Consider the following 22,233-nt stretch of genomic DNA (forward strand, 5'->3'; position numbering starts at 1 on the left):
TTACTCTTAGCTATGCGCTCAGAAATCACTCCTAGCTTGGGGAACCATATGGAATGCAAATTTATCTAACCACGGTCTGTCGTAGGTTAGCGCGTACAAGGCAAACGCCCTACCACTTGTGCCACAGCTCCAGCCCTTATAATTATTTTTTTGATGTCAACTGTCAGTTATCTTTCTTCTTTGAGTTTTTACTCAGTTGTAAAAGTATAGCATCATTTACCAATTATTAGAGTTTATAATGCATCTTATGGGGCACAGGGGAGTTTTCGAACTTTTCCTTCTAATGTGTATAAACATTACTCTTGATGCTAAATTATCAATTTCATAGTGCCTGGCATTACTTCTCAGAGAATCAGTGATGAACATCTTTTAGGTGTTGTGTAGAATAGCATTGGATAGTATTGATAGGCAGAAATGTAGAGATTTACTTAGGGGTGATAAATGATATAAATCACATTTACTTATTCATTTTATTTTCTCTTTGGAGCCCAATTTACCCAGCTAAATTTAAATTCAGCTGTTTATTAGAGCAGGAAAGTTAGTTTTACCTGTGAAATAGCATAAATATTAATGATAAAATGTTAAAATGATTAAAAGTGCTGAAAGTTTCAGTTCCCATCCAGCATATGACAGAGACACAATAAAAAGTATTTGAGCCCCTGAGATAGTACAGGAGATCATGAATTTGCCTTGCACACAGAGAACCCAGATCTGAATCCTGGCTCACTTATGTTACTCGGAGCCCTAGAATGATCCAAGAGTGCAGACCTAGGGGTTGTTACCCAAAAAAATTAAAAAAAAAAAGGTTCTAAACTAAACAATAAAACAAAAGGTCAAAAGTGGCTTTTGGCTTTTTTTTCCTTTGCTTTTTAATTTCAGGTATTATTTATACTTATGACAAGGAAAATGTCTGGCACAAAAATTGCACAGCTTTGTTAGTACTTATTGAATACAACATGGATTTCCTGTTGGGGGGGGGGGTACACCCAGCATCACTCAAGGGTTACTCCTGGCTCTCTACTCAGGAGTCACTCCCGGATCTGCCACATGCAAGGCAAATACTTTGCCACTGTGCTATCACTCAGCCCCAAGGATTTTCTTTAAATTGGCAGAAAATAACATTATTTAAATTGTTACATAGCTTAAACTATTTTCTATATAACCATCAGTCATAAAAGTATGACTTGATTTGCTTTCTCAATAAGAGCTTAAAAAATAAAATGTTTAGAGGTTTCTATTTCCATAATCTTATTGCTTCATGCTCTTGGCATTAACAAAATTATCACTGAAACAAGAATTATTTAAACAAAATAGCAGTAAATTTTCTTTAAAGATTTTTCTTTTTTTAGGGACCACATCTGGTGTTACTTAGAAACCATTCAGTGTAGGGATTGAACTCAGAGCTTTGAGTATTTTAGACATGCCCTCTGCCACTTGAGTTCCAAGCAGGATAAGTGCTCAGCTGCTGAGCTTTACATCCCAGGCCCTTTTAATATTTTACTCTCTCCACATTGTCAGTGCTGGGGATTTAACCCAGAATCTCACATATCCTCTACCATTAAGTTACCTCTCTAGTCCCATATGATGTATTTTTAAGGAATTTGAGAGTATGCCAACTATTTCTTTAAAATTATTTAAACCCGATAATGATCAAGACTTTATAAAACTTAAAAAACTTAACTTTTCTATATGCTAAAATACAAAAGTAAAATTTCCTTTACTTTACATCACTGGATTTAACATTTCAGAATTAAATGATCCAACAAAGAGCATTTTACTGTAGAAGATGTTACCTCTGTGAAAATATTTACTGTTTAGTTCTAGTAATTTTATTCAAATGCACATAAATTAATGCAACTGGTTTCTTATAAACAATATCAGTAACATTTTTTTTTTTCATTTTAACTCTCTTTGAGTAACCATGTTCAGAACTGTGGTGAGGGATGCACTAGAGTTTAAGGAGTTATGTTCAGGAGTATGGAAAAGAATTTTCAACAAAAATGTTGAGAAGCACAGAGAGACACCTAAATACCTACTAAAGTTGTTGTGTTATGTGATTCAGCGGTCTTTAGGAGAAAGCAGTTTATGTAGAGTGGTCAAGGAATAGCTAGCTCTTTGTGGTAAAGTTCTTGAGTCTATCTTTGGCTCAAACTATATGTGTTCATAGAGTGATCTATAATGATTTATATCTATACCCTGGGAGCATAGAACTCACATTTTGTAAATGTAGATTTACTAGATTGTTTCACACCAAAACTTATCCAGGTGCTAATATCGTTTCCTTTGAGTTGAAATATCTTTTTGTAATTTATCATTCATAAAGAGACTACCTAAGTGCCTCCATTGTAGTATTTGTACTCAATATAATTTGTATTACAGAGGAATAATTGTTAAATTCCTTTGCCTTTTCTCTAATACTGAGTACAGTGAAACTTTAAGGTCTACTAGTCTAATAGCTATTCAAACTTGTAAGACCAGTTACACATTAAATTTCTAAGACAGAATCAAATAAACAGTTACTTTTGATTTCATCTCTCTAAAATATTTGTAAGAGATTTAAGACTCACTGCATTTGTCAATGTTTCCATCTTATATGCTAATTTTCTTTCATTTTTTTGTATATGTGCAGTAACAATTAGATGTAAGCATCGTAGTTCCCATGTTATGCACAAGAGAACTGAGGTTTGAAACATTTAAATTAAATCTTCTAAACATTTTGACTAATTAAGAGAACCAAAATTCAGATCATTTCTTTTTGATTTTCAAAGACCCTCCAGTTACATGATGTATATGAAATTTAAGTTTTAACATAATCAATGCTAACTATTTCCCATTATTTTATTATTGTTTTCTTCCTAGTGAAGATGAATTTCATTCATTTTCATTATGCTTAACCATATTATCACATAATATCATTGACTCTCAGACATTTCTCTTAAAAATATTGCATACATGCCATATTAACTTCAAGCATATGAAATATATTTACTGCTAATATTTTATTGCAAAACATTCAAACATACATCATTGCATACTTAATATAATAACAATCATATTTGGCCATTAACATTTCGCTTTCATATTTATAATTTATAATATATCCATAGCTACTTCCTTTTCTGATGCATTTTAAAAATATTATAGAAGCCATTGTATCGCTTTAATTATCTCACATGCATGTTCTTGACCAAGACTCAGTAGTTACGTGCAAGTTTTATTTCTCGTGATGTAATATTTATTTGTAGTGAAACTAGCATCTTAAATGTAGTTTAAGTCTGAGTTTTGACAAATTCCCATATTTGTGTCACTAAATTATCAAAAAAGATATAAAAACATACTGCTCTTGGTAGGTATGCCTTCTTTTATTCATGTTATTTAGATAAGGATTCTGAAGCAGAAGAATTTAATGATCTGTCTTAAGTTACATTACTAATAAATGGCAGAGCTGAAATTCTAGTTCTGGTAGTATGTAGAATTCTGGCTTTATTACACATCACCATACTGTATGTTAAGTATCACCAAGTGCTCAGTTCTCCTTTTAAATTTACTTATATTAAAGATGTATTGTTTAAATTTATTGTATGTAAACACACAAGTCTGATACATTTGAGATTCAAGTATATATGTTCAAGAAATTAATCATGTTTTTAGTGATTTTTTTAAAAGTCAACAATACTCTGTTTTTAATTCAAGATGTTGCAAACAGCTATCTCATATGTATTTCAACGTTTTATTGCTTTAAAAAACTATTTTAAAAAGCAAGTAATTAGTAAAACCTAGCCAGTCACTAGAGGGCAGAACAGTACTGTATTTTAGGACTTACTTGAAAATTTCTGGTTTAAAAATTGCTAAACATGAGAAAAACAAGCAGTTTAATAGAAGACTCTTTATATTCTTATTGTCTTGTCTTAATGCAAAATCCAATAAGATGTACTTGTATCAAAGGAGCTTTCCTGGTAATTTTGTTGATAGCTTTCAAAGGGCATGATTATTTTGAAGAGTTTTAGGAGAAAATAGTAAGGCTTACAAAAGTGGTACATTAAATCATTCTACCTTATGTAGCACTCGAAATTGAATGTCAGTACAGATATTGGGTGAGATACTGTAAGATAAAAAAGTTGGAGCCAAGGTTACTAGTACATAGATGTATGAATTCTTAGGAATGTAAAACATTTTTTTATCTTTCAGCTAAAATTATTGAATTATTAAGTCTTTTAAATTAGAAAGTCATGAAAGCAATGAATTAACTTGAACTTTGGAGTGGGCACAAGTTTGGGGCACATATGGCAGTGCTCAGGCGCTATTTCTTGCTTCAAGCTCAGGGACCATATGTGGAATAAGAAATCAAACTATGCAAAACAAGCACTGTAGTCCCTTTATTCTCTCTTTAGTCTTTGAAATTTTTGCCAGCAATTTATCAATTGGTGACTTCATTTCTTTGAAACTTTTCTGTTCTAGCATATTCTATTTTCTTCTGATAAAGTTTTAAAATAAATGAAATTGAGATAAACTACAATAATAAGTATACCAAGAATATACTAAGCCCCAATAGATAAATTTATCTTCAGTGTACAGATGAATTTCATAAAAATTAATTTGGCGTTATTTATGATTAATGTCTTAAGAGATATCTTAGTTTATCAGAAAATGGACCAGATTTTGAATTTAGAGGATCGGGGACCCCCAAATACCATGTCCTTGCTTGTGATCCTAGGCAAGTCATATTTCTTCGAAGTAATCGTTCCTTAATTGAATAAGTGGAAAAATAATTTTTATTCATAGCAGTTTGTTTTTAGAATTTGTATTTATGTTTCTCCAACACTATGTAGAGTTGAAGTTTAGGGTAAAGATATAGTCCTAGAAAGAACATCGAAATGGCTGGTTTATGCCATAAACAGTGATATGGGGATACCTTATTACATAAGTAAATAGTACACAAAATATGGTTTCCAAATCAAAACCCGAGTTCATATTGCTAACTTCCTTCCTGTCTCTGAGTGTCTTTGGCTGCTACATCTCTCTATAACTCCTGACTCTTACTTCTCTCAGTCTTTAATTCTGTTCTTTGTTTATTTTCATGTTCTCTCTCTCTGTGTGTTTCTCCTGACTGTCTTTGGTCTTTTCTCTGTGTTTTTCTTGTCCCAGGCACCTTCAGGAAGACCCCAAGCCTCTAGCAGTACCTGGTATCATCTCCAGCATGTTTATAGATATGAAGGACTGACTCACTGGGATTTTGAGAAAAACCAGAGACGAATTGTTCCACTGTAGTAAGTCAATCAGCATTTATTAAGATGTTCTACTATATATAGGGCATCCAATGGTGTTTTAGCGGGGAGGAGAATGAGTTAGGACGTAGCTCCTTTATAATGAATATGTGCATTTTTCTTGTGTTTGGTTATTTCTTTGGGTGGGTGTGTGCCTTTATTGCTGCTGTGGTGGTATGTTGGAACATAGTTGGCACATGGATTTGCAGTCAAGGCATTATTTCTACCATTTAGCCCCTTTGCTCTGGATATGACTCATGTAGATTGGGGCACATACCAAAAAAAAAAAAATAAAAAGCTGACAGATACTTATAGAAATGAGCTGTGTTATATTGGTGCTGAAGAGGCTTTGAGTACGACAGAGAAAACCATGTGAGATAAATTGAGATTCCTGTATGAGTTTAAAATTAGGTTTTGAAGTTTGAGTGAAAAGAAAGATGAAGACAGATAAGGTAGAAGTGCATAACCTGTTAACTGTGAGTCTCAAATATGGAATGCAGTGAAATGAGTGTGCTAACTTTCAGCCTATCACCAGTGTGAGCTTTTCTGTTTCCAATCTTGGAGACATTAAAGTTAAAGAAAAAGATAGCCAAGTTGAGGTTTTCTGTACACATAATTGGTATCTGTTGCTATGTTTTGAATTGATACAGTTGAGGGATACATTTGATCATGAAGTAACAAAATAGTATGGTGACATAAAATACAAATTCTTAAGGAATAAGATCCAGGGATACATTTTAAATACTCAGGTTAATTTAGAAAACAGTAGCCTGACAGGTGGGTTTTTGTTTTCATGTAGTTTTATTTTTGTTTGTTTTGGGGGGTCACAGATTAAGAGTTTGCTCTGAGCTCTGTCACTCCTTGTGGGGTTCAGGAGATTATTAGCTAGTGCCAGGGCTCTAACCTATCCACATTGCAAGACATATGGCTTACCTGTTGCACACTCTCTGGCCCTTCGCTGTTGTAACTTATGCAGACCTACCTGCCAACCTACCATGAGTGCCACTATGGTTTACAGTGTTAGATACTGTTTGAATCTCAGTTCTGCTTGCTGTATAATGTTGGACAATCTACTTGACAAAAATAAATCTTGATTAATTCAGAAAATTTATGATGAAGCTAAAGATGAAGTATGTATCTCAAAGAAAAGTGTGTATCACAAGTGTTAATTTTCTGAAGTTGTGAGTGTATGTTAGATATTTGTGTCTTAGAGAAACTTAAAAAGTAACTTTCAACTGCTTGTGAAATATATAGTGTTATTTCTGACAGCTTTTAATTAACTTATTGGGTGAGTATTGGACCACATCAGTGGTGCTCAGGGTTTACGCTGGCTTTGTACTTAGAAGTCTCTCTTGCGGGTGCTCAGAGTACCAAAGTGCATTTCTGGTTACAAACTAGAATTACTTGCATGTCAGGCAAGCTTCTGAACCTCTGTACTTTCTCTCCAACATTCTCATATATGTGTGTGTGTTTGTGTGTGTATGTATATATTATATATATTACTGTTTTTTAATTTTGTTTTGTTTTGAGACCACACCTGGCAGGGCTCAGAGCTTACTAATGGATCTGCACTCAGGGATCACTCCTGACTGCTCAGGAGGCCAGATGGGAATTCAATCCAAGTCAGTCACATGTAAGGCAAGTCGCATGCTACGAGCTGAATTGTTGTTCTGGCTCTTTGTGAACTTTTTAAATGTAGACATACCCCATAGCATTTAGAGAGAAAGTACCATGAGTAAGGCATTAACTACATTCCATATGGTCCCTGAGTACCTCCAGGAATGAATTCTGAGCACAGAGCAAGGAATAAAGCCCAGGCATTGCTAGGAGTGGCCCCAAAACAAAACGTAAAATTTTTGTTGGATTTTCATTGTCCCTAGTGCCATCTTATTCAATATATATATATATCACTAGTCACCTTTGTTTTTATATTGATGTTATCCTTTCCAGTAGCTGCTTTTATTTGTTGCAATTGTTACTTGCAACTTCTTCTCAAACCCAATTAGATCCAGACAATACTGAAAATAACTACTATTCTCCCAAGAATTGCACATCATAATAATGCAGTATTTCATGTTAAGTGGAAATTATGAGCTTTTCCTGACATAAAGGCAGAAAGAGAGTTCTTTTTATGGATTTTTCTTTTTTAAGTAGAGTTGAGACAGACTGCGAGCTGCAGTAACTTACCCACAAAAGACTGCAGCTGTGGTAACTTAACCTATCGATGTGCTACTTTTAATTGCAAAAGTCCCAAAGCTTGAGTAAAAACCTCAATTTGTACTTACCACTCTCTCCCTTCCTCTGTCCTTTACCTATATGTGTTTTTCCCTGCCAGTGATTCTTTTGGCATTGATAATACTTGTTATATTTCATTCCAAGGTTTAGCATTCCTCCAACTCTTATAATTTGTATATAGCGATGCTTAATGTTAGTTATTTGCAATATTTTTGTCTGTTGTCAAACTTGTTGCAGCTACCTGTCACATTTACTTTCTTTACATTTTCCAGAAAAGTATGTACATAATAGTGCATTCTTACAATTCAGCAGATACTTATTGAAGGAAGAAAGAAACGGTATAACTGAAATACTTTCCCTCTTCTCAGCAGTAATTTCAACAAATACATTGAACAAAGTCTGAATACTGTAAATATTTCTGCTTATGAGTAACTTTGGAAAACAGCAGACTTTTTTTTTCCTGGAGCTTCACTCTGCTTTTTAAAAACAAGAATGGTGGGCATGTTGTCTGTAAGGTTCCTTTGAATTTCAACATTTTGTATTATATCTTAAGGTGAAATGAACAATATTTTCTCACTGGGCATCTGGTCACAACCACCAGAGTCTGAATCTATCTACCTTACCTAGCTTTGGGTTCATTCATAAATGTGTCAGAGTGACCTGCCAACTATTGTCTCACTACAACCCCAGAAACTATGGTGTACACTGAACTTCCCTTCCTTCCTTTGTTTTTTAAGCTTGATTTGTTCTGGAGAAAGAATCCATTTATCTTCCTTTGAGAAAGTGTCATAAATGCTTTTCACATCCAGTTTCATTCACTGGGCAACTCTGTCATTCATTGGTCAGTACAAAACCTTGAAGTCTACCCTCTCCTTATTATTCCTCCTCTTCCCCTAGTTATGCAACAATGAGTAGGACAGTTCATTCCATCTTTTTTCATGATACATTTTACCCTCAGGTACGCTCAGGTCTTTTCTCACAAACAGTCCAGTTATCATTTTTTTGGTATGCCAATTAATTTTATTTTTTTGACAATTTTTTTATTGATAGAGACTAGTTTACAGTACTGTTAATAGAGGTTTCTCATGCACAGAATTTCAACAGTACATACTTTACTAGTGTTTTTAAATCTTTCCCACACTTCCCCAGCATTGCCATTGCTTTTATTAGAAGTTTCAAGGATTCTTTTTTTTTATTAAATATATTTCTTTATTTAAGTAACATGATCATATTTGGGTTACAGTCATAACTAGAACACCCCCCTTCACCAGTGCAACATTACCCCCTCCCCCCTTCCCATCCCCTGCCTGTATTCGAGACTGGCATTCTACTATAGTAATTTGTTTTTAAGTTCAGTAAGTTGTATTTTTTTCCTTAAAGGATAAGAGTAAAAAAAAAAAATATAGTAAAGGTGTGATAGTGGCAATCACCAATGTTTGCATATGTCCAGAAAAATGGAGAAAATGGAAAAAAAAAATCCTTGACCTGATTACAAAAAGGCCTCACCCCAGAAGTTTATTGGCGTAAGACAGACTCTGGGTTCCAGTCATACCAGTCTATCCAACTCCAGTCATTCTCAAGGTCCCAGTGAAACTTTTTCACACTTTAGCTATAGTTGGTATCAGACTTTTATATTTAAAGACTCTGGATTCTGTGCATTTCTTTCGTTGATGTCAGGCTGATGTGGAGCATCCTCTAGTTTCAGCATATCATTAAATGCAGAGCGATCTGCCCTGCATGCAGACTGTTGCTGAGTCGCCTGAGTGTTGGGAGTACTCTTTGGAGTAAGTCAATGCGAAAGCAGTGGTAGGTCTTCTCTGGTAGAGGCTTGGATCCTGGGACTGTTAAAGACAATTGTTGTTTCCATAGTTCAGGTGTGTGTGGGCGATGCCCATTCTTCTGAGGCCTGAGCCAAATCATTATGCCAATGTTCAGGGTAAAAGGCCTAATTACATTACCAAATTTGTGTTCCCATCTCTGTTAGATAAGAAATTGTTTGCGTATGTATTATTTTCCCATTTTAATGTGCCTATGCAAAAGAGAAGCAATGTCACAAGATATTGTTGGTGCATCTGGTGGCCAACGAATAAAGTCCAACATTTCCTGTAACTTGGTATAAACGTGAAATCTATACAGAGTTACTCTTCTACCAGTATTGCTTATAAAACAGATCTCACAGGGGGAAAATCAAACAATCAAATAACTAATCTAGTGGGCAAAATTGTCACTATATGAGGATATTTGAAAAGAGTTATAGATATTAAGGGAGTACATCTGAGATATACAAAAGAGACACATGTGATCCTTTTATGTTTTAAAAAGAAAAAAAAAGAAAGAAAACAAGGGTATTTGAAGACAACAGGTGATAGTTGAGTTTGAGACATGTTTTGCGGCATTACAGAACCCTATATTGTCCTTGAACTAGGGGTTTTGCTGAAGCTGATTCCGGTATCATGCAACAGTCCATAGTTTGATGGGGGCATGAGGGGCCACCAAGCATGGGTCAACAGGCTTGTTGGTTGTAGTTGTTTGTATAGGCATGAGCTGGGGACCGACAGGGTGTCATTCAATGAGGAGCTGGATGGTGGTGTTGGGGCAGAAAGTCAGTCTTGGTGTCTACCCAATTAGGAACATAAGATAAGGAGGGTTGAATAAGGGGAAGATAATGGTTCAGAGTTTGGGTATGAGGAGGTAGGAGAGACAAAGGGGTGAGGGGAGAGACTTACATAAAAGACTAAACAATAAAGATCAATTGGAGTATTTTATCAGAATCTTGGGCATCCTGATTCCATTCCTAGGAACAGTCTAGGATCAGGAACATTTTTGGATAATGCTTAAAAAGTATATTTGTGCCCGCACGGATTTGAAAAGTAGTATTACTAGCAAACAAAACAGGGGGTCCAATATACATAGGGGGGTTTTCCCTCCTCCACCCGCCCCCCAGGGCCCGAGTTGCCAGGGCCGACCATGAAGACCCGCCTGGCGTGGGGGGTCCCAGTCTCCTGGACCAAGCGTTCAGTCCAGGAGATCTATGGCCCGCTGTCCGACCAGTGACCCTAACATACCAGAAAAAAAGAGGGACGGCTTTCCTGGCATGTGCGCTCTGCTGGGTCCAACTCCCAGTTATCATTTTTAAGCCAGTATTGGTTTTTACTGTCGTGCGGTGCATTGAGCCTTGCCCTGGAATCAGGCCTGACTTTATTTGGAATGGAGCAAATTATGCATTCTCTTTTCCTGTGGTTTTTCAGCTAGGAACCTTCATCTCCAAGAGCACGATGATTAAGGACCTGAACACCTTGCTTTGCTTCACTTAGTCTTCCCCATAGTTGCTGTAACATAATCTACTCTTGTACTGCTCACATGTTCTAATTTCCTAACATTGTTACTAATCCACACTTATTTTGTAAGTGCCTAAATTTTATAGATCAAAGGCTTTAGTGCCAGAAAGTGATCACTCAGAGCAAGAGATAAAACCCCTGTTTAACTATTCTGTGAATTGTAAACACTGCTCAGTCTTTTCTGAGGGTTGAAGACAGAATGTTCTGTATTTAACTATGAGCCAAGTTTTAAGGAGGATCGTTCTGACTTTTTTGTTTGTTTGCTTGTTTGTTTTTGGGTCACACCCGGCAGTGCTCAGAGGTTACTCCTGGCTCTATGCTCAGAAATCGCTCCTGGCAGGCACAGGGGACCATATGGGATGCCAGGATTCGAACCTCCGACCTTCTGCATGCAAGGCAAATGCCTTACCTCCATGCCATCTCTCCGGCATTCCTCATTCTGACTTTTATCAAAACATCTTGTTGTGATGCCATGGGCCTACTTTGAGAAAAATCTTATGTACATTTTTGCCAGCTTCTGGCCTTATTCTTATTCAGACAAGAGAAGAATTTTGCAACAAATAAATGAAAATAAAAGGAAAACATCTTAATGAAAGATTATTTATTTGAGCTATAATCAGCAGCGCTCAACTCATATCTTGGCAGTACTAAGGGGACTATGTGTTGTACAGGGGGTTGTCCTGGGCTGGGGTTAGTTGCTTTCATGGCAACTTTCTTAACCTCTCTTTGGCCTGCACAATTTACTTTTTAAAACTGCAAATTTAGTCTAAATCAAATTTGAAATTTAAAAGTGTTAGATCTTTAAAAGAATGTAAAGTATTTATTATTGAAAGTCCAGTTGTTAACCTCCTACCCTAAGTTCATATACATAAAACACCCAAGATTTACTGTGCTACCCAGACACAAGAAGCAAGAAACCAAACTATGATAATTCACTGCTTTTAACTGCTTACTTGACAAAATTTTGCAAGACCATATTAGGACAAGTGTTCTGTTCTTGAGAAAAGCAATTAATACTATTCTATCTCTAGAAGAACAAATTGCTTTCTTTGTACCTCAGGAATGTAAGAAAAGAAACATCCTTTAATGCATGTAAGAAAAAAGGAGGGAAAAATTACCTGACATGAAACCTTGCTGATAAGAAAGAATGCTCTTTCTAATCACCCCCTACATTGCATATTTGCTGTAAAAGGCATGCCCTGTGAAGTGTTCACATTAATATTTTAAATGATCAATTACAAAGTTTCTTTGTAGTATTAGTATTTTATTAACTTAGACCAACTCTAAGTCCCTCAAAAAACCTTAAACACCCATTTCAAAGTCTTATTTTAATGACTTTTGGAAAATATCTATATATTCCTTAATAATTAAGTTGCAGAAAATATTAAAAGGATTGTTGAATGGTTGAATTATCTTTAAATACATATACAAGTGTTCATAAAAATAGATGCTATAAAAATTTCATTCAGAGGACACTAGAAAAATCACTACCTCATAGATTTTGCAATGAAAAGAGTTAAGATGGAAAGAATATCTTAAATACGAAAAAATAAATTCAAAATTACATATTTAATTTTTGTTCTTGTTTTATTTGTGGCACAGCAAAGTAATACACATAAAAGCAAACTAACATTTTATAATTATTTATGTAAGTATACTAATATAGATTTGTCTGAACTATTAAAATATTTTTAAATTTTTTTTCTGAATAAATGTATTTGAATTTAGTTGTTGCTTTAATCCTACTGGATTTCTAGGAATTTCATAGCTTGATAAGAAAATAGTGAAATTGGGGCCAGAGCGGTGGTGCAGGGGTAGGGCGTTTGCCTTGCATGTGGCTGACCTAGGATGGACCTTGGTTTGATCCCCTGGCATCCCTTATGGTCCCCAAGCCAGGAGTGATTTTGAGCGCATAGCCAGGAGTAACCTCTTAGTGTCACTGGGTGTGGCCCCCAAACAAACAAACAAAAATAAAATAGTGAAATATTCCAATGTGGATATAACTTTGAGGAAAAAAAAAAAGTAATGCATCTATTCCTGAGTTTTTTTTTTTCTTTAGTATAATATCATTTGTTATTTTAACTGTAGCATTCATGCATTTTAATAGTGTTTTAATAAGGTTGGGTTATATATTCTTAAAAAAATCTTCATTTTTGGGCCCAGAGAGATAGCACAGCGGTGTTTGCCTTGCAAGCAGTCGATCCAGGACCTAAGGTGGTTGGTTCGAATCCAGGTGTCCCATATAGTCCCCCATGCCTGCCAGTAGCTATTTCTGAGCAGACAGCCAGGAATAACCCCTGAGCACTGCCGGCTGTGGCCCAAAAACCAAAAACCAAAAAAACAAAAACAAAAACAAAAAAAAATAAAAAAAAAAACCCTTCATTTTCTGAAATCAATTAGAAAGCTGCAGTTTATGATTGATGAGGAATCGAGATATTTTAAGAAAGCACCTGTAGATATCATAATTTGTGAAAAAATACTACGTAGTTTTTTTTTTTCCATTAATCCTTTCACAGAAACTGTAATTTTATTTTTTGCTCAGCCAATGGACACTTCACACCCTTTTCCTTTGCTGGCCAACCACTGGGTTTCATTTGAATAATGGGATTGTTACCTTTAGCTTAAGACACTTTTGAGCTTAGAAGAATCTTGGCTATTATTTACATTAATTTATAATAATATGCTCTTAAATACTATACTGGCTAGGGGCCAGAGTGATAGCAAGTGGGTAGGGTGACCCGGGTTTGATCCCCAGCATCCCACATGGTCCCTTGAGTAACTCCTGAGCATTTCTGGGTGTGGCCCCAAAACAAAACAAAACAAAACAAACAAATAAAACCCCCTGGATAGATGGCATTGTTCATTTCTTGCAGCTTCAGACTGTTGCACAGGAGTTGTGTCCTCAATAATTAGTAACCCACTAATTGGACCTAGAGAAGTTGGTGTCTGATACTTTTTTTTTTTTTGGTTTTTGGGCCACATCTGGTGACAATCAGGGGTCACTCCTGGCTATGAGCTCCAAAATTGCTCTTGGCTTGGGGGACCAGATGGGATGTCAGGGGATCAAGCCATGGTCTGTCCTAGGTACAAGGCAAACATCCTACTGCTTGTGCCACAACTCTGGACCCAGTGTGTCTGATACTTTTGATTCAAACAACTTGAAGATCTAAGTGCTAGAGCAAGAGTGGATCAAATTTTTATTGAATAAGATCATCCAGACAGCTGTTCTTGGGATGAAAATGCATGAAGAGAGCCTTTTCTTCTGCTTTTTTTGGAACTTAAGAACTGATTTTGAGTACATATTTTTCTTCAACTTTGTAAAAGTGTGCTAAGGATTTTATTGATTTATTTGGAATTATTGGCAAATAGTTGAAGTCAAATAAATGAAGTCAATCGCTCAGAGTAGACTGAAGTACCATTAAAGAGTTTTGGATTCAGGTAATGATAGACACTCAACGTGATTTGGAGTAAATATACTAATGAGATTAGTTTGGAAATAGAAAGTGTTACTACTTAGAAGCACTGTAATCATCTCTTGAGATAGTTCTGTGCCAAAGAGCTTGTAGAAAGAAGAAAATACCTAAATTTATTGTTAGAAAATTTGTTGTTAGTAAATGTATAAGGTTGCATACTTGGTGAGATACAGTAAAGAGGCTCTGTATTTTGCTTGTTTTTATTTATACCATTCTTAAAAGCTGGTATTTTTATAGATAGTGAACAGAGGGCCTTAAATTTACAATTAACATGGGTAGAAAGTCATATAAAGGCCTATTTGATTGCCAGCAGTTCCCAAAATTCCTTGTTCATGAAGCATAAAAATATGAAGTGATTTAACTTTTAATCAATTATTTGATTTTTTCATTTATTTCTTAGGAATTTCTAAATGCTTCTAATTTAGGGTTATATTTATATATATTCTTAGATAATTACAAGTATATCTATGTTTGAATTTACACAGATATTATTTATTAAGCAGGGATGTTTCAATCATAGCATTTGAGAAAATTCTCTTTCCTGATTCTTTAATAAAAAATGTTACATAATACATAAAACGAAAAGGAGGAGCATATATTTCCTACCAAGTATTCATTGTAGTATGTGAGAAAATCAATGTCTTAGTTTCCTGTTTTAAGAATTATAGAATTAGCTAGAATTATTAGGAAAGAATTATTTATAAGACTTGAATGTGATGGCCCTGGATTTTATCTCTGGCAGTGAGTGTGTGAGGATGTATCCTATGCTGCTAATAATCCTTAAAAACCCTCCCTCCCAATATAAAAGAAAATAACAAGCAATTTAGAAAAAGACTTTGGGTTAACATACAATTTTTTTTCACCAAAAGTTAGATAGAAAACTTTTAATATGTATAAATCAATGTTTGACCAAATAGATTATAGAGAAAGGCATTTTTAATGGGGAATATCTTGGTGTCATTTACTTTAATTTTGGTGTCATCACTTTAATCATAATGATTAATAATTTTCTATTTTACTTCTTTACTAATGTGCTACATAGAAGAAGTTGTAGATTTGAAGAAGTTCTGCATTTAACTTGGTGATCACTCTCAACACCAATAATCTCTCTACATCCACCCTGAGTCATACTGGGAGGATTTTTTTTCTCTTTTTTTATTGATAATGGCTTGTTTTATACATTTGCTACTTTTCTAAAATCTCCCATAATGTACTTAACTGAGGAATATTTGTTGGTTATACTTTGGTTAAATGAGATTTACATATAAATGTGTGGTTTGCTCTTTCAACATCGTTTTAGTCTAAAAATCCTTTTAAAAAATTGTATTTTTTCCTTTACCATACAATCTTTATTTCTTTCAACAAAATAGTTTTAGGTTCAAAAATAAGGAGCAACTGACAGATATATATGTTTATTGATTCAGCTATGTGTCTACAATTACCCAACAAAAGTTATCTGATTTGGGAAGTGTAAGTAAATAAAAATAGATTTTTGGCCACTACAAGAATTTCTGTAACTTGAGTCTTGAAAACCACATGCTAATATTTTCTTGTATTGTTTCTTACATCAAATTATAAGGAGCCTAAATACCACCTAGATAGACACTTACTAGTAAGAGAACTTCATGTTTGTATGCTTAATATTTATTCTGAATTATTTTTTTAATCCTCAAAGAAAATATTGAATTTTCATTTCTACTGATCTGACAAGGGATGTATCTCAACATAATTCACAAGATAAAAAAAAATCAAATTGTAATTTTATGTGTGTGCTGAACACTATTTCACTGAAAAAAATCAATCAAAGAAAGAAATGGACAAAGCCAGAAGCATATTGAGAATGATGTCCCAAAAGGCTTTTAGGAACTGTAAAGTTGAGTGCAGTGGTATAAAACTATTTACACATTTTATTAGATCCATAAAGGATTGTAAACTGATGGTCTCCTTTGAAAGACTCACTATAAAAATGTAGGAAAACTTCAAGTTTCTAGGTTAAATACTATTCAGAGAGGAAGAGTGTATTAAATTAATTTGTTAAAATTTGATATGTGGATTAATTTAATGATTCTTTTTTATGAGATAACTTTTTCTTGTGAATATTATGTTTTCAAAGTTTCTACTTTTAACTATACTTTCCTAATAAGTATAGACAAACTGTCAAGATTGGAAAAAATCTTAAAACAGCATGCTGTAACTATTGATAAGATCTTTATTAAGACTTAGTTGGGGGGCCCGGAGAGATAGCACAGCGGTGTTTGCCGTGCAAGCAGCCGATCCAGGACCAAAGGTGGTTGGTTCGAATCCCGGTGTCCCATATGGTCCCCCGTGCCTGCCAGGAGCTATTTCTTTTATTTTTTTATTTTTTTATTTTTTTTAATATAATTTTTATTTTGATCATAGTGTCTTACATATTGTTGACAATAACATTTTAGGTACATATTTACATAAAATCAGGGGGGATTCCCATCACCAAATTGTCCTCCCTACACCTCCGTTTTTGTCCTACCTCCCATTTCCTCTTCCCTCACCCCCAGGGCGGCTAGAATATGTGGTCCCCTCTGTATCCAACCCACTACCTAGTAGTCTTGCACCTGTTTGGTCTTGATGCCTTCTTTATCTCCCCCTCTAACTGTAGGCAGGACTAGCTAGTTCAAGTTGCATGGTTTTGCCGGAAAAAGAGAAGATATATAAACTGGGGTAAGAGTCTAATACTCCAAAAATGGCTATTTCTGAGCAGACAGCCAGGAGTAACCCCTGAGCACCATCGGGTGTGACCCAAAAAACCAAAAAAAAAAAAAAAACAAAAAACAAACAAACAAACAAAAAAACTTAGTTGGGGGCCCGGAGAGATAGCACAGCGGTGTTTTCCTTGCAAGCAGCCCATCCAGGACCTAAGGTGGTTGGTTCGAATCCCGGTGTCCCATATGGTCCCCCGTGCCTGTCAGGAGCTATTTCTGAGTAGACACCCAGGAGTAACCCCTGAGCATCGCCGGGTGTGGCCCAAAAAACAAAACAAAAAAAAAAAAAACAACACACAACTTAGTTGGAAAATGCTCTCACTTGCTTTGATGATTTTCTTATAATCTTGATGTGTCTAAAATGTTGAGTTACAAATTATTGCAAGATGGGACTTGAGAGAGTACAGGTAGAGTACTTCTTTTGCATGTGACAAGTATAAGGATACATCCGCGGCATTTCATATAATCCACCAAGCATTGCCAGCAGTAGTTCCTGAGCATTTCTTGTTATAGTCTCAAAACAAACAAACAAAAATCTCCAAAGACTTAGTGCAAGATACCTTGTGGGGACCATATGGGACACCGGGGGATCGAACAGCGGTCCGTCCTACGCTAGCTCTTGTAAGGCGCTACCTTACCTCTAGCGCCACCTTCCCAGCCCCTTACATAGTTTTTAATCACCCTTCCCACATGTTATTTGAGAAAGCTTGTTCATATTCTCAAATCATAATTTAAAAATATTGAAAGGAATTGACCAATTGAAGCAGAATGGTTTTCCTATCTTCTTTGTAATCATTTGAGCAAAGGAAATTTATTTTTCTTAAATTTTTTATAATAGTACAAATATTATTATTTTATACTTCTTTTTCTGTTATTCTGCAGTTTTCAAGTTTAATCAAGTATCATCTGTATAGTTTGTTTTAGATCTTTAAATCTTTAATTTTGAATGAAGAGCAAAGTAGGAATTCAAAACCTGAGTATTCCTAAATTACTATAGATGAGTTTTATAAGAAAAAAAATTTTATACCTAGTAAATTTTAGAAGTAGTAGAGAAGTATAGAGAATAAGTTGGTAGAGAAAATTGGGGGCAGGGATGTGGTTTAGGGGCAGAGCATATACCTTGTGTGCATGAGGCCTGGATATTATCAATGGACAGACATGCACATATTCTCCCACCCGACCCCCCGCACACACTCCCCTTACACTTGGTAGAACAGTTCTATTTGGTATGATTTATTTTGGGGGGATCTGGACACAATATTGATTACCATTTATAGGTCAAAAATATCTAGTTATACCAATCTTCTGTTTAATATTAGAAGTCTTCTTTTATTCTGGGATAACACTCTTCTGTATTAGACATGGCACAGAGAATTGTCTATACAAAACCTTATTGTAGGGTGTAATGACAATAAGATACATTTGATTATAGCAGAGTTTTTCTTGGTGAAATTTTATATTCTGAATCTAAAAAAAACTCAAAATTGACCATTTACACTTACAATATGTTTTCAATGAAGTTTTATTTTATAGTCTCAATAAAAACAGCTTTTTGGCTTCAGTATCTACTGACTCCCCTCTCGCCTATACCTGACCCCAGGAATCATAGTTCATTTCCTTTCTAAATTAGATCTATAATTTTATCATCAGCTTTAGAGCCTACTCAAAAGTTAAAAAATTGTCAGGATGTTGGAATGAAAGTAATACTAATTTAGATGGAAGTGAATATCTCTAATAAACATTTTCCTTTTTACGTTGATCTGATAAAGAACAGATTTTTAGTAATAATGGTTCTCAAACTTTAATTAGAAATAATTTTGAGCCAATACACTTGTCTGAATTTATCACAATTGGCATAACATCACAAGTAGGATCCTTAAAATTCAGAATATTTTGGACATTGATTTTTCTGATTTTAGAATGTACATTTTCTTCACTTGGTCATTTCTTTATGTCTAAAATGCTCACAGAACAGTTTGTATAAAAGAAGAACTATTCAGCAACTGTCCTCAAATACTTCATTTACGTTGGAGTACAGAAATCAAAAGCTTTTTATAGAGTGGTCTGACCACAAAATATAAAGTTAATCCTTTAGGAAGAAAGTCACATTCATACTTAAATATGATGTAGTTTAATCGAAACCATTGATAATATTCATGATGATACATCTTTTTCAAGGGAAAAAGTTTGTAAGTAAATCATATGTATGTCTTGAAAGCTGGAAATACACTTTAGAGGAGCCTGGAAATGAGGCATTCACATGTAAATATCTTTGCAAATTCGCAGACTGTGTAAGCAGTATTAAAATCTGTGCCTGTTGATTCTCTTAATAAGCGCCATTAGCCTTTGATCCACAACAGTGTGTGTGAATGTTTTTTTCTTTCAAACATTGTGTAATTCTTAAGTCATCGTCCCAAGACCCATTTTAATTTAAAAAATACTTCAAGCTTATAATAATAACATTGAAATCTATTTGTAGCAATTTCTGAACTTATATCATTTTGAGTGTTTCACACTGGAAACCTTTGCACTAGTAATGACTTTAGGACACTTGACATTTAGCTGGATGACTGAGTCCAGTGTATGGCTGCCAAGTAAAGGGAAGACATTGAGGCATGCAATGCGTAGAATTGCTTTCACTCACTCCCATCTCCTGGCAGCAGTTGCAGCGGGTGGCAGCAATACCAAATCTGTGCACTTGCACGTTTGAAAGCTGCTTTTCTTAGGCCCCTACAGCAATTTGTATAGAGGAGGAGCCAAAGTAAGATGTCTACAGAGACTTTCTCAAAAGCAATTCACTTAGAACCTACAAAGAACCCCTTTTAGATTTGGTGCTGTCACTGCTCTCCTCAGACTTCTATTAAAGCTTTTGATGAAGTAGTTTTAGAGACAGCCAGGCAAGTTTTGTTGTGTTGAAATCTCTGTACTGTGTTTTTTGTATTTTTCCCCCTAAAGAAATATTGTCTTAGAATAATTTAGAACTGGAGGGGACTCTGCAGGACCTGATAGTGAGAACCTGAGATTCAGAAGTTTTATGATTTAGCCAACATCTACTCCTGCAGTATTTAAATCCAAGCATTTATATTGGCACTCAACAATGTAATAAAGTATTTGCCATATCAGAAATATGATCCTTTGAGTCATACAAAATAAGTAGCAAGATAACAAGAAAAGACATTTTTGAATATAGCTTACAAGATAAACAGAAGGATTTACCTTCCAACTGCTGCTCAAATATGACTGCGAAACTCAAAACTAAAGATTTCCAATCTGGAAATCTGTGGAATGTAGATACTTATAAGATGTTAAGAGGTTAAAAACAAGAAAAATTAGTTTTGAGGGAAATCAAATTTTTTCTTCTGAAGTAATAATGGTTAGGATGGAGAGATAGTACAGTGGGTTGTGCTCTTGCCCTGAATACTACCTGAGAATCAAATAATTAAGGATTAAGCTGGATGGCGATAGATGGTGAAGGATGGAGGCCTTTGTTCTTAGGCCCCGGCCACGTGGCTTCATCCCCCATTTACCGGCGGGTCTGGGGTTCAGGAAAGCGACGGGTATAGAACTCACTCACAGGCAGGCATTAGGAAGCATCATCTTTATTCATGCCCTGACCACCACAGGCGTGTGGCCTATCTCATAACGTTTCAAGCATTCGGCCATTCTTAGCCCTGCATCTTATAATTCAGCCATCTTCCTTTGGCCTCCATCCTGGTCAAAGACCAAAAGAGGCAAAGAACCTAAAGCCAGCGAGCGCAGCAGGGCAGAGACCCTAATCCCCTGGCTCCAGGGTTATCTACCTATTCCAAGACCCCTCCCAGGAATGGACGGGGTCTTGCAGGTAAGGTCACACCTAATATTCAGTTCCCAAGACCCCTCCCATTAATGGGCGGGTCTCAGATAGGTACACTAACACTACCAATTTGAGTTCTGTCTCTCTGATTCCTGCCAGGATTAAACCCAGAATACACTGCCTGATTTAGCCCCCTCAAAAAAACCATAACAAATCCAATAAACAAAAAGCACTATTGCAGATTAATCTGAGGGGCTGAAGCAATAGCACAGTGGTAGGGCATTTGTCTTGCATACGGCCAACCCTGGATGGGTCTGAGTTGGATCCTGGCATCCCATGTCGTCCTCCAAGCCTACCAGAAGACATTTCTGAGTGCAGAGCCAGGAGTAACCCCTGAGCACTGCAGGGTGTGACCCCAAACCAAACCAAAACAAAAACAGATTAATCTGTGAACTTTGTGGGACATTCCTAAGTCAGTTCAAGTTTTGGGCAATATTGATGGGAAATAAACACCTCTTTCTACCCTTTCAACTAAATAGTGATGCCTCAACACTGTCCCTTAGTAACTGATGGCTGTCCTAGTAGTCCCTTTCTTGATATTACTGATGTAAATTGTTCCAAAGAAGCTCCTCTGCCTTGTTTTCCACTATACTAAAGAAACTTTTCCTATACTATACTTTGTCTAGACTAAAGGAACTTAGGTGTAATAACCCCATTTGTCTTTCATTGACAGCATTTACCATGTGGATCTTTTAGAATAAAAATGATAGAGAATACTCAAGAAGAATTCGATTAAATATTATCATTTCTTTTTGGAGAGCGGGATTAAGAGGGTATGTGATAAAATGGCAGGGGATCTAGATTTGTGTTCAGGATATCTATATCTTATTTTCCCTCCCCCCACCCCAGGATATATTTTTTTATTTTTTGTTTGTTTTGTTTTTGTTTTTTTTTTCTTTGGGGGTGTCACACCAGGCAACACTCAGGGGTTACTCCTGGCTCTATGCTGAGAAATCGCTCCTGGCAGCCTCGGGAGACCATATGGGATGCCAGGATTCGAACCAACGTCCTTCTGTATGCCCTACCTCCATGCTATCTCTCCGGCCCCATGATTTTATTTCTTAATTTGTTCACTAACTGGATTCTTATGGATCTTGGTTTCTTCACATGTAAATTATAGGACTAGCTGGTTTAGCATTGTATAGATTGTATAGAGTGAAGTTTTTATTTTTTATTGCTTTATTTAAGCGCCATGGTTACAAAATTATTCACAGTTGTGTTTTAGTCATTGAATGTACATCACCCTTCACCAGTGCACCTTTCATGCCACCAAGGTCCCCCATTTCCTCCCACCCCCACCCCGGCTTGTCTCTGCTGTCCCCACCCACCCAC

At 35.7% G+C, this 22,233-nt stretch overlaps 1 protein-coding gene across 1 annotated transcript in view; it reads left to right on the top strand.

Annotated features, from left to right (window-relative positions):
- BBX (BBX high mobility group box domain containing) overlaps positions 1–22,233 on the top strand; it is a 310,444-nt gene that overhangs the window by 147,318 nt on the left and 140,893 nt on the right. Inside the window, exon 3 of the mRNA XM_049785679.1 lies at positions 5,146–5,267. The gene's annotated coding sequence lies outside the window, so the exon portion shown is untranslated. The remainder of the gene's footprint in view (positions 1–5,145; positions 5,268–22,233) is intronic.

Source organism: Suncus etruscus, chromosome 13 (assembly GCF_024139225.1).
Source record: "Suncus etruscus isolate mSunEtr1 chromosome 13, mSunEtr1.pri.cur, whole genome shotgun sequence".
NCBI classification, from domain to species: domain Eukaryota; kingdom Metazoa; phylum Chordata; class Mammalia; order Eulipotyphla; family Soricidae; genus Suncus; species Suncus etruscus.